Source organism: Chenopodium album, chromosome 27, assembly GCF_948465745.1.
Source record: "Chenopodium album chromosome 27, dcCheAlbu1.1, whole genome shotgun sequence".
Lineage (NCBI taxonomy): Eukaryota > Viridiplantae > Streptophyta > Magnoliopsida > Caryophyllales > Amaranthaceae > Chenopodium > Chenopodium album.
In genome coordinates, this window is record NC_137860.1 from 17,043,194 (window position 1) to 17,055,120 (window position 11,927).

An 11,927-nucleotide genomic window follows, 5' to 3' on the forward strand; every position below is an offset into this window, starting at 1 on the left:
TGGTAGAGGATCTTTTGGTCGGGGTCAAGGTTTCTCATTTTGGGAAGAGGTGTCGGTGGTCGTTTTTTAGAGGGTGAAGAAGATGTGCTAGGTCAGGGTTCTTCAATGGATACATTGGTTTTTCTCTTTTTAGTGAACGTTTTGATGAGGTTTGACATTTTTGTGGCTAGGTTGTTCACCAAAATCAATCAATCAAGCTCAATACCAATACTCCAAGAAACGCCAAACCAAGAACCACACTTTCTTCAATACACAAGTTCAATCCAATTCAACCAAAAACACTAATCAACCAAGAATAACCTTCACCAACAATTCAATATACAACCAGTCAACCAAAACCAAGAGGAACACCTTACTACCAAAAATTCCAATTTTCAATCTCAACAAGTTTCAACCAAAATTGATGACAAAAGCTACAAAATCAACAAACAAAGAAATGTTATGAAATTTCAAACAACAAACATCACAAAATTTCATCCAAAATCAATGACAAACATCAAAAATCACAAAACCCATACTACCACTATTCATGCTCATACAAAAATTTCAATCAAGCATATATATGATATAATTAACCAAATTAAAGTTAGGAAAGATGATTATACCATATAAGAAGCAAGTTTAAGCAATTAGAGCCTCCACTTTCAACCATACACAAAAGCCCCAATTTTACCCAACTATGGAGGAGAGAGATTGAGTGATTGTTTGGGTGAATTTGTGTGAAATTTGATGAGTAGAATGGATTTTGAGTGAATTTAGATGAATTTGGAGTGATTTTTGTGATGATTTGCTGAAGAAATAAGGGTGAATGAAGGTGTATGAGGTGCGTTCAAGGATAAGGGTTTGAGGGGAGTGATGTGCTTATGAGAGAGAGTGAGAAATGAGTGAATGAAAGAAGAAGGAAGAAGAAGAAGTTTAAAGGTGAGTCTGGGCTACAGGTGCGCCCGCACTAGCAATATGTGCGGCCGCACAGCTATCTGTGCGGCCGCACATATTGCTAGTGCGGGCGCACAGCCCCGTTTTTCCTTCTCTTTTTTTTTCCTTCTTTCTTTGATGCTTGGTGTGTTCTTGGGTGCGTACATGAATCATGATGGTGATGAACACAAACATAGGCAGTAGCAAAATATATTTTTGGTGAGCTCAAAGTTAGAGATTCATGTACCCACCACAAGAACTCACTAGGCATCAACTTCCTTCAACTTTGAAAGCATGAATTTCCTAACTTACCTCTCTAATATTCTTACCCCTTTACCTCAAATTTCGATTAGAATCGAACATAATCATGATAAATGCCGCAAACACCTTCCATTCATCATGCTAACTTGAAGAAATCCAATCCTGAAAAGTTCATCCTAAAAATCCAAACAAGTAGAAAAGTGAAAGAAAAGAAAAGGGAATAAAAGAGGGAAAAACAAGAAAAATTCAAAAATCAAAAAGAAAGGTTAGAAACTCCGGGTTGTCTCCCGGGAAGCGCTTGCTTAAGGTCATAAGCTCGACCCTTCCTCCAAATCATGGAGGGTCAAAGAACACCACCTTTTTCAAGGTAGTAGAAAGAGAAAAATCCTCTTCATTCTTAAGCAACCTTCCATTGTTGATTGATGACACTTCTATGAAACACTTCTCAAATTCACATTTTTCTTTTCTCAACATCTTCCTTTTTCTCAACTTTGAATCATGAGCCTTTTTCTTTGGCTTGTTGTTCAATGTAGATGGAACTTCAACATCCACAACCATAGAAACTTCCCCTTCTTCTTGAGAAATAAGCTCAAACCGACTTGGAATCTCAACTTCCTCCTTGTCCTTTAACTTGGGAATCATAATTTCCTCTTCACTAACCTTCATGCTATCAAAACTTGCAAGAACATCATCAAAATTCTCAAGAGCATTGTTAGTAGAAGAGTAAATCATACATACATTATCAATAGAATGAGAGGAACTAGCACACATCATATCTTGCGCAAAAGATAAAGATTCATGCATTGGTTTCAACTTAAAACTCTCCTCTTACTTACCACATCTCAAAGTAATGCGGCCTCCTTTCACATCTATCAAAGCTCCCGAGGTGGCTAAGAAAGGTCTCCCTAAGATGATAGGAATATGTTCATCTTCCTCAATTTCTAACACCACAAAATCGACGGGAAAAACAAACTCCCCAATCTTAAGCGGGACATCCTCAACTCTCCCCTTAGGAATCTTTATAGATCGATCGACCAATTGAAGGGTTATATTGGATGGTAAAAGCTCACCTAAATCAAGTCTTTTGAAAACCGAATAAGGCATGATACTCACACTAGCTCCTAGATCACAAAGAGCATTCTCAAACATCATTTTCTTGATCTTGCAAGGGATAGAAATGTTTCCCGGATCCTCCATTTTCTCCGGTAGCTCACCATGGATAAGAGTACTAAAACATTTCCCTCCTTCCACCGAATTGCCCTCATTACATTCCTTCATCTCTTCTAAAATCTCCTTAAGAAACTTGGAGTACCTAGGCATTTCGGGAATTGGCTCGGTAAAAGGTGTGGAAACATGAACTTCTTTAAGAACTTCAAGGAACTTCCCAAATTGCTCATCCATTTTAAACCTGAAGAACTTTTGAGGGTAAGGTAGATCGAGAAATCTCTCCTCCTCACACATCTTCACAACAACATTCTTTTCCTTTTCCTCTTCCTCACAATGGATCTCCTTGGACACAACCCTTTCAACTTCATTCTCCAAAGCACTCCTCTCCTCTTTTCCCTCAATTGAACAAGAAACTCCCTCACTAAGGTCACTCCTACAACTAGTGGTAATAGAATATACGGGTTTCTTTGATTCAACACCTTGGGAAGGCAAAGAAGAAGGACTAGCATAGTACTTGAGAGTGTTAGCTAATTGGGTTATTTGGGTCTCAAGCATCTTATTGTGAGTCATCATCTCATTGAACTTCTTTTCACTAACCACTATGTAGGTGTTAATGATCTTAGTTTGATTGTCAATCAATTCTTCCAAATTTGTTTTAAAAGATGATGGTTGGGAATAAGAACTCTCACCATTTGATTGGGACTTTGGAGCAAAACCGGGAGGGGGTCCTCTTTGATTATTATTTTGAAAATTTCCCCTATTTTAGTTGTTGTTCCAACTTCCTCTTCCTTGACTATTGCCATTGTTTTGGTAATGGTTACCAAAACCTTGAGATTGGTTTTGATTGCCATTCCCATGGCTTGTGTTTTGATAATTATAACCTTGATGGTTATAGTCGCCTCGGAAACCTTGGTTTCCTTGGTTCCTATATCCTCCATTGTTATAATTATCAAAACCACCTCCTTGAGGATGAGAATGTCTATTACCAAAGTTCTTAGGTCCTTCAAACCTTTGACCACCATTAGCATTAGACACAAAGTTCACATGTTCACATTCATTATTTTCAACATCATCACATCCATCAACAAAAGCTTGTGAACACATAGAAGAATCATGATCATAAGAACCACATAAATCACAAAACACACAACCACTTGGCATGTTATTAGAAGTAGAAGGAGAAGAGTTAGAGATTGTACCTTTCCCTTTGGTTTGGGAGGGAAGAATCAAAGAATTCATGGACACACTCTCAAGCTTTGCTTAGATTAATGTCATCTCCTTCCCTAGATTCAAAATTTGGGATGACACATTGTTGATTGCATTGAGGTGATCCACCGAATAGATCGTTGAGCCACTCTTGCTTGTAGACTCTCTCTCTCCTTCTTGCCAATCTCTATAGTACCTCACAACATCCTCAATTATGTCTACTACTTCTTCCTCCGTCCTGTTCATTATAGGACCACCGGCTCCTCCATCTAGGCATGAGTTGCCTTGAGCACTCAAACCTCCATAGAAAATTTGAATCACTTGATAAGTAGGAATCCCATGATGTGGACATTCTCTTTAGTATTCCTTGTACCTTTCCCATGCTTCATAGAGATTCTCATTAGGCCTTTGCTTGAATCCTTGGATTAATGCTCTAGCCTCCGCCGTCTTCTTTTGTGGGTAAAAGCGAGACAAGAAAGCTCTAGTAACATCATCCCATGTCCTAAGCAAATTAGTCTTAACCTCTTTATCCAACCACTCTAAATCACGACCAATGAGAGAAAAGGGAAACAACTTAAGCCGAATGAACTATTGAGAAGTGTTGTTCACCTTGATGGTATTGCAATACTTTTCAAATTCCTTGAGGTGATTCAACGGACTCTCATTCTTGGCTCCACTAAATTGCCTCCTCTCTATTAATGTGATCATGGCCGGTCTTATCTCGAAATCATTCGCCGGTGTTATAGGTGGAGCAACCCACTCTCGAACCTATAAGCACCAGGAATCCCCAATTCCTTCAAAGGTACCCTATAATTCTCTCCCATTCCTACTTCTTGCACCTCTTCTTCAAATTCCTCTTCACTTGAAGAACTATATTGCAAAGATCTATTTGCTATTCTTCTCCTTGAGAGTGTTCTCTCAATTTCTAGATCAAAAGGCATAATAGATCGATCGTGAGCACTATGCATGCAAAATCTCAAAGAAATTGTTAGAAACACGGGTACAAGTGTATCCTAAAAGAAAGAAATAAAATATTTTTGTATTTTTCAAATAAAATGGAATAGACTCAACAACAATACACAATCAGGACACCATTCCCCGGCAACGACGCCATTTTGATGAGTGGTGAAACGGTAGGTCGTTAGGCTACCTCCCCCAATCAATCAAACAAAATTTATATACTCAACTAACCCCTATACGAGTATAGTAGCAAGTCAAGGTCAAACCCAAGGGAATAGTAATTGAGAGTCTATTGTCTAACGCTAAGCTATTCCGAAGTCAAGAGCGGGGTTGTAGCTAGAACTAGAGCTAATGATGCAAATGAACTTGTATGAAATCAAAAGTGATAAATACTAGTGCTAGGATCCACATGTATTTGTAATAGAGAAGGATAATTGGGAGTTCAAATCAACTAAGTCAATCGATGTGAGGGAAGATCAAATATGCAACCAAAAGAGCATATCAAGCCATTCTCCTAGAGGTCTATGATGTGTGTCATAAATGACACGCATTTGATGAGCATTTAGGTTCTTTTTATCCTCTTTTCATAGCTTTCATGCTTAATAAGTGCTTCGTTTTATGCTTTGTTACTTAGTTTTACCTCTCCTCTCTTATTTTGTAGTTTTCGTGCATTTCGTTGGTTTTCTAGCAATTTCTCCTTTATTTTCTTTATTTTCGTGTTTGTAGGTATTGAACAAGGTTCGGGTATTGATTTTGGTGATCCACTATGGTGGAGGAAGCTTTTAGATTAACTTCATGGCAATCGGGAAGCTCATGATGCAAAGAAGTGGAAGTTCCAAGTCTTGGCTCTTTTCTTGCGCTCGCATGCGGTGCTACCATCAAAGGGGTTGTGTGCCCACCAATATTAAGCCTTAGCTACTGCCACTTATAGTGTTCATCACCATCATAAGTCATGTGCCCATCACTTGTGCTCAAGGATTTGAAGAGTCGAAGAAACCCAATTGGGTGCGGCCACACGCGCGGATAGTGCGGCCGCACACCATGTGTGTGCGGGCGCACATCATGGTGGTGCGGGCGTACATGCTCTATTGTGCGGCCGCACCGGCGTGGGTCTTTTGCGATCGGATTTTTACGATTTTCCGCCTCTATATATACCTTTTGGAACCCAATTTTTGTAAGCAAGTTTCATAATAGAATTAGATCATATTCTTAGCTTAGTTGAGAGCTTCTATCTCTAGATTTAGGGGTTAGTTTTAGGAGTAGATTTTAGAGAGAGAATGTGAAGAATTTCAATTGTGATTGAGAGATTGAAGATTTAATGGTGACAATTGTAATGGAGATCTTCTCTATTATCAAAGAGCATTTCTAAACTCTATCTCATTTATTGCTTTGGTTAATATTCATGTTTGGATTACTTGAATTGGATTGGAATTTGATGATTTGTTGATTGATATTTGACAAGGGAATAAACGCGTCGTCAATTGTCTATCCCTAGATCAAATACAATTTATACATCTAAACAAACCTAATACTAGTATAAAGCAAGCATAGGGGTCGAACCACAGAGAACGGATAAACACCACCAAATGTTATCGACAATTAAGCTAGTCCGGAATAGGAGATAAATAAACTAAAGTCTAAAAATGCTAAAACAAAAAATAAAACATTAAGGGAAATGGTTTACGTATAGCATTCACTTAAACATAAACAAAGGCATAGAAATTGAATTAATTATGAACTAAACATGCTCAAATATCGAAATAAAGGGTCCAATCTAGCCGCCTTCTGGGGTCAATTGGCTTCTCCTAACATAGCCTCTATGTTTCCACATTAGAACCATATACTAAGAGGTACTATTAAATAGCAATCGATAATAATGAACCTTAACTAAGTCAACTTCCGTTCCTTGTTAGCAAAGATTCACCTTTAATCAACCAACAATGTGCACTTGCAAGAAGATTAAAGAATATCAAGCATATAAAGACTTTAATCACAAATAAATCAACTCTAAACCTAGAACATGCTCAAGATCCAACTACACCACAACCATCCCCTTAATGGGGAAATTACTCACTAATCATGATATTAACAAGATTAATTAACAAATAACCAAGAATCAACATGATTAACAAGCAATACTAAACAAAAATAATAATCAAAATAAAACAATAAAAATAGAGGAGAGAGAGTTAGAGATTCTCATTGATTGAAGATGTAAATCTATAGAAAAGGTGATCAATTTCTTCTTCAAAATCCAAGTTCAACAATGGTGAAAACCCTCACTTTCTCTCTCTAAACTAACCTAACCCTAAGCTAAACCTAGAGAGAGAAGCTCTCCTTAAAACTAATTAGAGAATAGAATAATAGATGGATGATTATTAAGTTCTTTCTAAATACCCCAAAAATGGGTATATATACTAAGCTAATAAAAATAAGAAAAATAAATAAAGAAAACAAAAGAAAATAAAAAGAAAAATAAAAGAGAAAGGAAATAAGAAAAAGAAAAGGAAAAGGAAAATAAAAAGAAATAAAATAAACCCACAATTCTCCCAAAAACATCAGACCCTCATCCCCCTTCCTTCGCATTTGGCTGCTCTGAACTCCATTGAAGCGCATCACCATCTCGACCGTTCATCAACCCTTGATAACAATAATCAACGGTAATCAAGCAATTATCACTCAATCACCAACCGTTCGATTAATGGAAGGAATCACAGCCGCTCAAATTCATTAATCCGTAGAATCTCACACGCGAAACTCGGAGCGGCCGCTCATACTCAACGGAGCGGACGCTCAAGGCCTCTGTTTTGAATTGGTGAAACTGAGTGAAATGGAGCGGCCGCTTCGGTTGAGTGAGGGTCCGCTCTAAAGGGTAATGCGAATTGAGTCGAAATTAGGCTGATTTGGAGTTTGCGACTGGGCTGCGGGCTGCTCTGTTGTGGTGGTTGTTGATGGTGGTTCACTAGTGGTGATTGGAGGTGGTGGCTGCTGTAATTGGTGCAAGGTGAAGCAGGGGTTAATTTGTGGGAATTCCTGGCTGGAAATTAGTGTGATCGGAGGTGGTTTGGTGGTGATTGTCGGCGGTTTTGACGGTGGATGTGGTGTTGGTTGCGGGGTCGTGAGAGCAGGAGACTGGGTGGTTCTGCTGGTGGTTGAATGGAAAAATAAGGAGGTGCGTGTTGGTGGCACTCCTGCTTGGTTGTGGGTGGTTGTTGCGGCACTGATGGGCTGAACTGGTGGGATTTTGGTGGTTATTTGCGGAGCTGTGGTTGCTGCGGGATATTGGTGGTTGTGAATTGGTGAAGCAAAAGGAGAGCAGGGGAAATTGGTGCGTGTTGGTTGCCGTTTGTGTTGTGTGGTGGCTGGCAGAAATGGAGGAGCAGGGGATGTGGTGCTTGGCTGTTGTGTTGGCTGGGAGCAGCGGAGCTCGGTGAGTGGTAGTTGTTGTCGTAGGGGTTGGTTTTGGTGGTGTTGCTGAGTGGTGATGTGTGTGGTGGAGGATAAAGTGGAATGTGGGGTGAAGGTTAAGGGGCAGCAGCAAGTTTGGGGCTTGAAAGCTTCTTGGATTGACACCTTTGACTCGAACCTCCGAGCACGATCCTACAACACCAAATAAACACAAGGGAGAATCGGGACAAAGATAAAATAAACTAAACTAAAAATAAAACTAAACAAACAAAAATTAAAACTACGCAAGCAAATAAAATGAAATAAAATACGAAAATAGACTAAAACTAATAAAATAAAGAAAATAAACTAAAACACTCCAAAATTTCCAAAATAAACTAGAAACTTTATTAAAGAGAAAACAAGAGAATAAAAGGTAAAATAAGGGAAAATAAACACGAAAATAACCTAAACACTACCCCTAGGAGTGACATAAATATCACTTATCAATATTTGATATTCATGTTTGTTTGGTTTGATATTGATATTTGATCTTTGATTAGTGGATTTGTTCTTCTTAGATTGTTGATTGTTGATTTCTTTAGTTGTTTGTTGGTTTCATAATGATGTTAGAGTAGTTGTTTGGTTAGGGATTTGGTGAAGCTTATGATGTAATGGATTGATGAAATTTGGGGATAATTGATGGAGTTTATGATGTGAATAAACTTGGTTGATTGATCATGTGCATGTTTGTGATTAATTGAAGAGTAGCTAACTTTGATTATTGCACTAGATTGCATTTGAAGTTCACATTGATACGGACCATTGATTTGTGGCTTGCATTTACACGATTTAGGTGTCTTGTGATGTTTCCTAGCTAGAGTTTATCGTAGTTGACGCTAGTTAGACCTCTAGGAGAATAACTTGATACGCTCTTTTGGTTGCATGATTGATTTTCCCTCACATTGCTTAACTTAGTCGACTTTCCATTCCAACTTGCTATGTTCATTGCTATTATTTGCGGATCCTAATCCCTAGCTCTTTATTTTGTTTTGTTTCTTCGTTTAAGTAGTTGTTAGTGACACCTTCTTTCCTTAGACTTCGACCAAGCTTAGGCATATAATTGAAAGCACTTAGACATTACCGTTCCTTTGGGTTCGACCCTTGACTTACATCTATTCTTGTATTTAGGTTTGTTGAGTGTTTATAAATTTTGTTTGGCTTAGGAAAATTAGTCCAACGACCTAGTTTTCCCCACGTCAAAATGGCGTCGTTGCCGGGGAATGGTGTCTATGTTTGAGTGTTTTTTATTGCTTGAGTCTAGGTCTTTGTTAATACTTTTCTTTATTTGATTTCTTTTGTTTGCTTTATATAAAATGGCATGTCTATCTCTTCCTCAATTTGATAATGAGCCTTTTTTTGAATATTTATATAGACTAGGGAGATTTCTTGACTATCATTATTGTAGTCTTCGAGAGGCTTGTGAGATTTGTTATTTTGGTTTAAATGAACAAACTAGGAATGAAATAGAATGCATGCATAATGGTAGATTTAGAGCATTGTCAATTAATGACGCTTGGGATTTCTATGTTTGGTTTTCTATTTCTTCTATTGTTCATGATAACAAGGTGCATGCTCAAATTGACAAATCTCATATGTTTGATTGTGCCCCCACCCCCCAATGTGATGTATATGCTCATGAATTCAATGTTGATTCTTCCAATCTTGGTTGTACTTCTTCTTCTCTTGTTGAGCCTCAATCTCCTACATCCTTTGAATCTCTTATTGCTACCTTGGAAACACAAATTAGGCATGTTGAGCTTAGTGATGATCTTGGGCCTAAAAAGAAGTCTACTCTTAATTGTTTGAGAAGTGAATTGGAGATGATGAAAAAGAGTGAGGAGCGTCTTGAGGAGGGAAGAAGGAGAAATGAAGAGCTAGAAAGCCAAATGTCATCTTTGATGCTTGTGAGTGAAAATTACAAATCCAATGTGTGTGTTGAGGATGATGATGGTGATGTTGAGCAACCATGCGAGGATACCATTGGTGAGCATATGAGTAATGGTGAAGGAGTTGAGAGCGAAGAGAGTGTTGAATTCGAAAATCCCAACCCTCCCACCCATTGTAATGAGTCTCAAGTGTATGAATGTGCTTCTTCTATCCATGAGTATTTGGACTCATTTGAGGTTATGTCAAATGTGTTTATTGAGTGCATAAGGAATAGCCATAGCCTTTTAAGCAAGTTCATTGATGATGCTTCATGGGAGAGAGATGATTTTGAGTATTATTTGCATCCATTCATGCATGGTTTTGAGACTCTAGGCTTTAAGGAAGTTGAGGGAGCTATTGTTCATGAAGGTAGTGGAGGAGATTATGTGGTTCCTCTTAGGAGTTGGATGTTTGAGGGAGATGGTGATCATGAGTGTTCTTCTTTTGAGGATTCTATGATTGATTTTCATGCCCTCATTGGCGATGTGAGACCTTGTGTTGAGGGAGTCGCGAACCCTTTACCTATTTCTCATACCCCTCTCTCTCAAAAGTTTGACCACATCCCCTATTGCCCTATTTTTCTCCCTTCCTTTGTTGGTTAGCCTATTGGGGACCCTTTTGTCTATGAGGATTTGCATGTGGATCATTTGTCTCCAATTGGGGAAGAGGGTGATGTTGCCACCCAAAAATATTCTAGTGAGAGGATTTGCCTTTTTCTTTTTCTTTTCCCCCTTCTTATTCTTATTTTCTTATTTTTCCTTTGGTCCTTCTTCTTCTTTCTTTTGGCACCTCCCTTCTCACTTGCGTGCAATGATCTTGTTGCACGTTCTTATCCCGTCATTTGCCTACCTTCTATCATATGAAATGTATAGTAGTGCATTTGACAAGCTCTTGCGATCATTGCAATATTATTTTACTAGAGCGGTCAAGCTTGGACCATAAGCAAGCCTTTCTCGGGAAGTAACCCGTGATTTAGATTAGATTTTCCTTTTATTTATAGAATAGATTTTCTCTCATGGAAATGTTTCTGTGCCTTTTGTTAGGTACATGACTTGATATACTTTGGTGCTTCGATTTGGATCAAGAATCAAGGAAGGATGACTCCTATTTTTGCTAGCACATGGAAACAAGGTTCAATTCTTGGGAAATTAGCTTTGAAAGGTTAAATTGGGTCATTTGCGGGTATTTACACCCACCTCAAATCCGGTAATATCTTTCCTTGCTCTATCTCTACTAGATGATGACTTGTTGGACATATATTGGTTTGTTGGATTGATCTCCTTGTTTTTCCCTCCCATGGATTATATGATTTATGTTTGAGTGTATTGTCTCATTCAAGCTTGGGGGAGGGTATTCTATCATGTTTGGTGGGATGTTGATCCTTATGTGGTATGCACCTTTGTTTATGATTTCCCATGTTTCTTATATTTTGAAAAACTCCAAAAAGATTTTTGTTTCTATCAAGGCAAATTGCAATGTGTTTTGTTTTGTTCTTGCTTTGGACATAATATCATTTGGACTTATATAATTGAATGCTTTTCTTCTTAAATGGTAATGGTGTGCACGGTTTGAGATTACGCTTGGTTGATTCTAGGATAAAGCATGCTAAGATAGTTGGTTAGAACTAGTGGGAACATGATGTGTGTCATAAATGGCACACATTTGATGAGCATTTAGGTCCTTTTTATCCTCTTTTCATAGCTTTCTTGCTCAAAAAATGTTCGTTTTTATGCTTTCTCTCTTTATTCTACCTTTCTTCTCTTATTTTACGGCTTTTGAGCATTTCTATGGTTTGCTAGTATTTTCTCTTTTATTTCTTTTATTTTCGTTATTTTAGTTGTTTTCTCTTTATTTTAGATTTTATAGATTTAGTTTTTTTTTAGTTTATTTGATTTTATTTTCATTTCATTTTCCTTACTTTATTTTATTTTCATTTTATTATATTTTTCCTTCCTTTATTATTTTCAATTTTATTTTATTTCTTTTACTTTTATTTGTCGATTTTAGTTTTATCTCACTTTATTTTATTTCTCGGTTTTATG

At 37.7% G+C, this 11,927-nt stretch overlaps 1 non-coding gene across 1 annotated transcript; it reads left to right on the forward strand.

Moving 5' to 3' along the window:
* Positions 1 to 3,883: 3,883 nt before the first annotated feature.
* LOC145621688 (small nucleolar RNA R71) lies at positions 3,884 to 3,989 on the forward strand. The gene has a single exon (XR_014108501.1). It is a non-coding gene; the product is annotated as a small nucleolar RNA R71 (small nucleolar RNA).
* Positions 3,990 to 11,927: the final 7,938 nt, after the last annotated feature.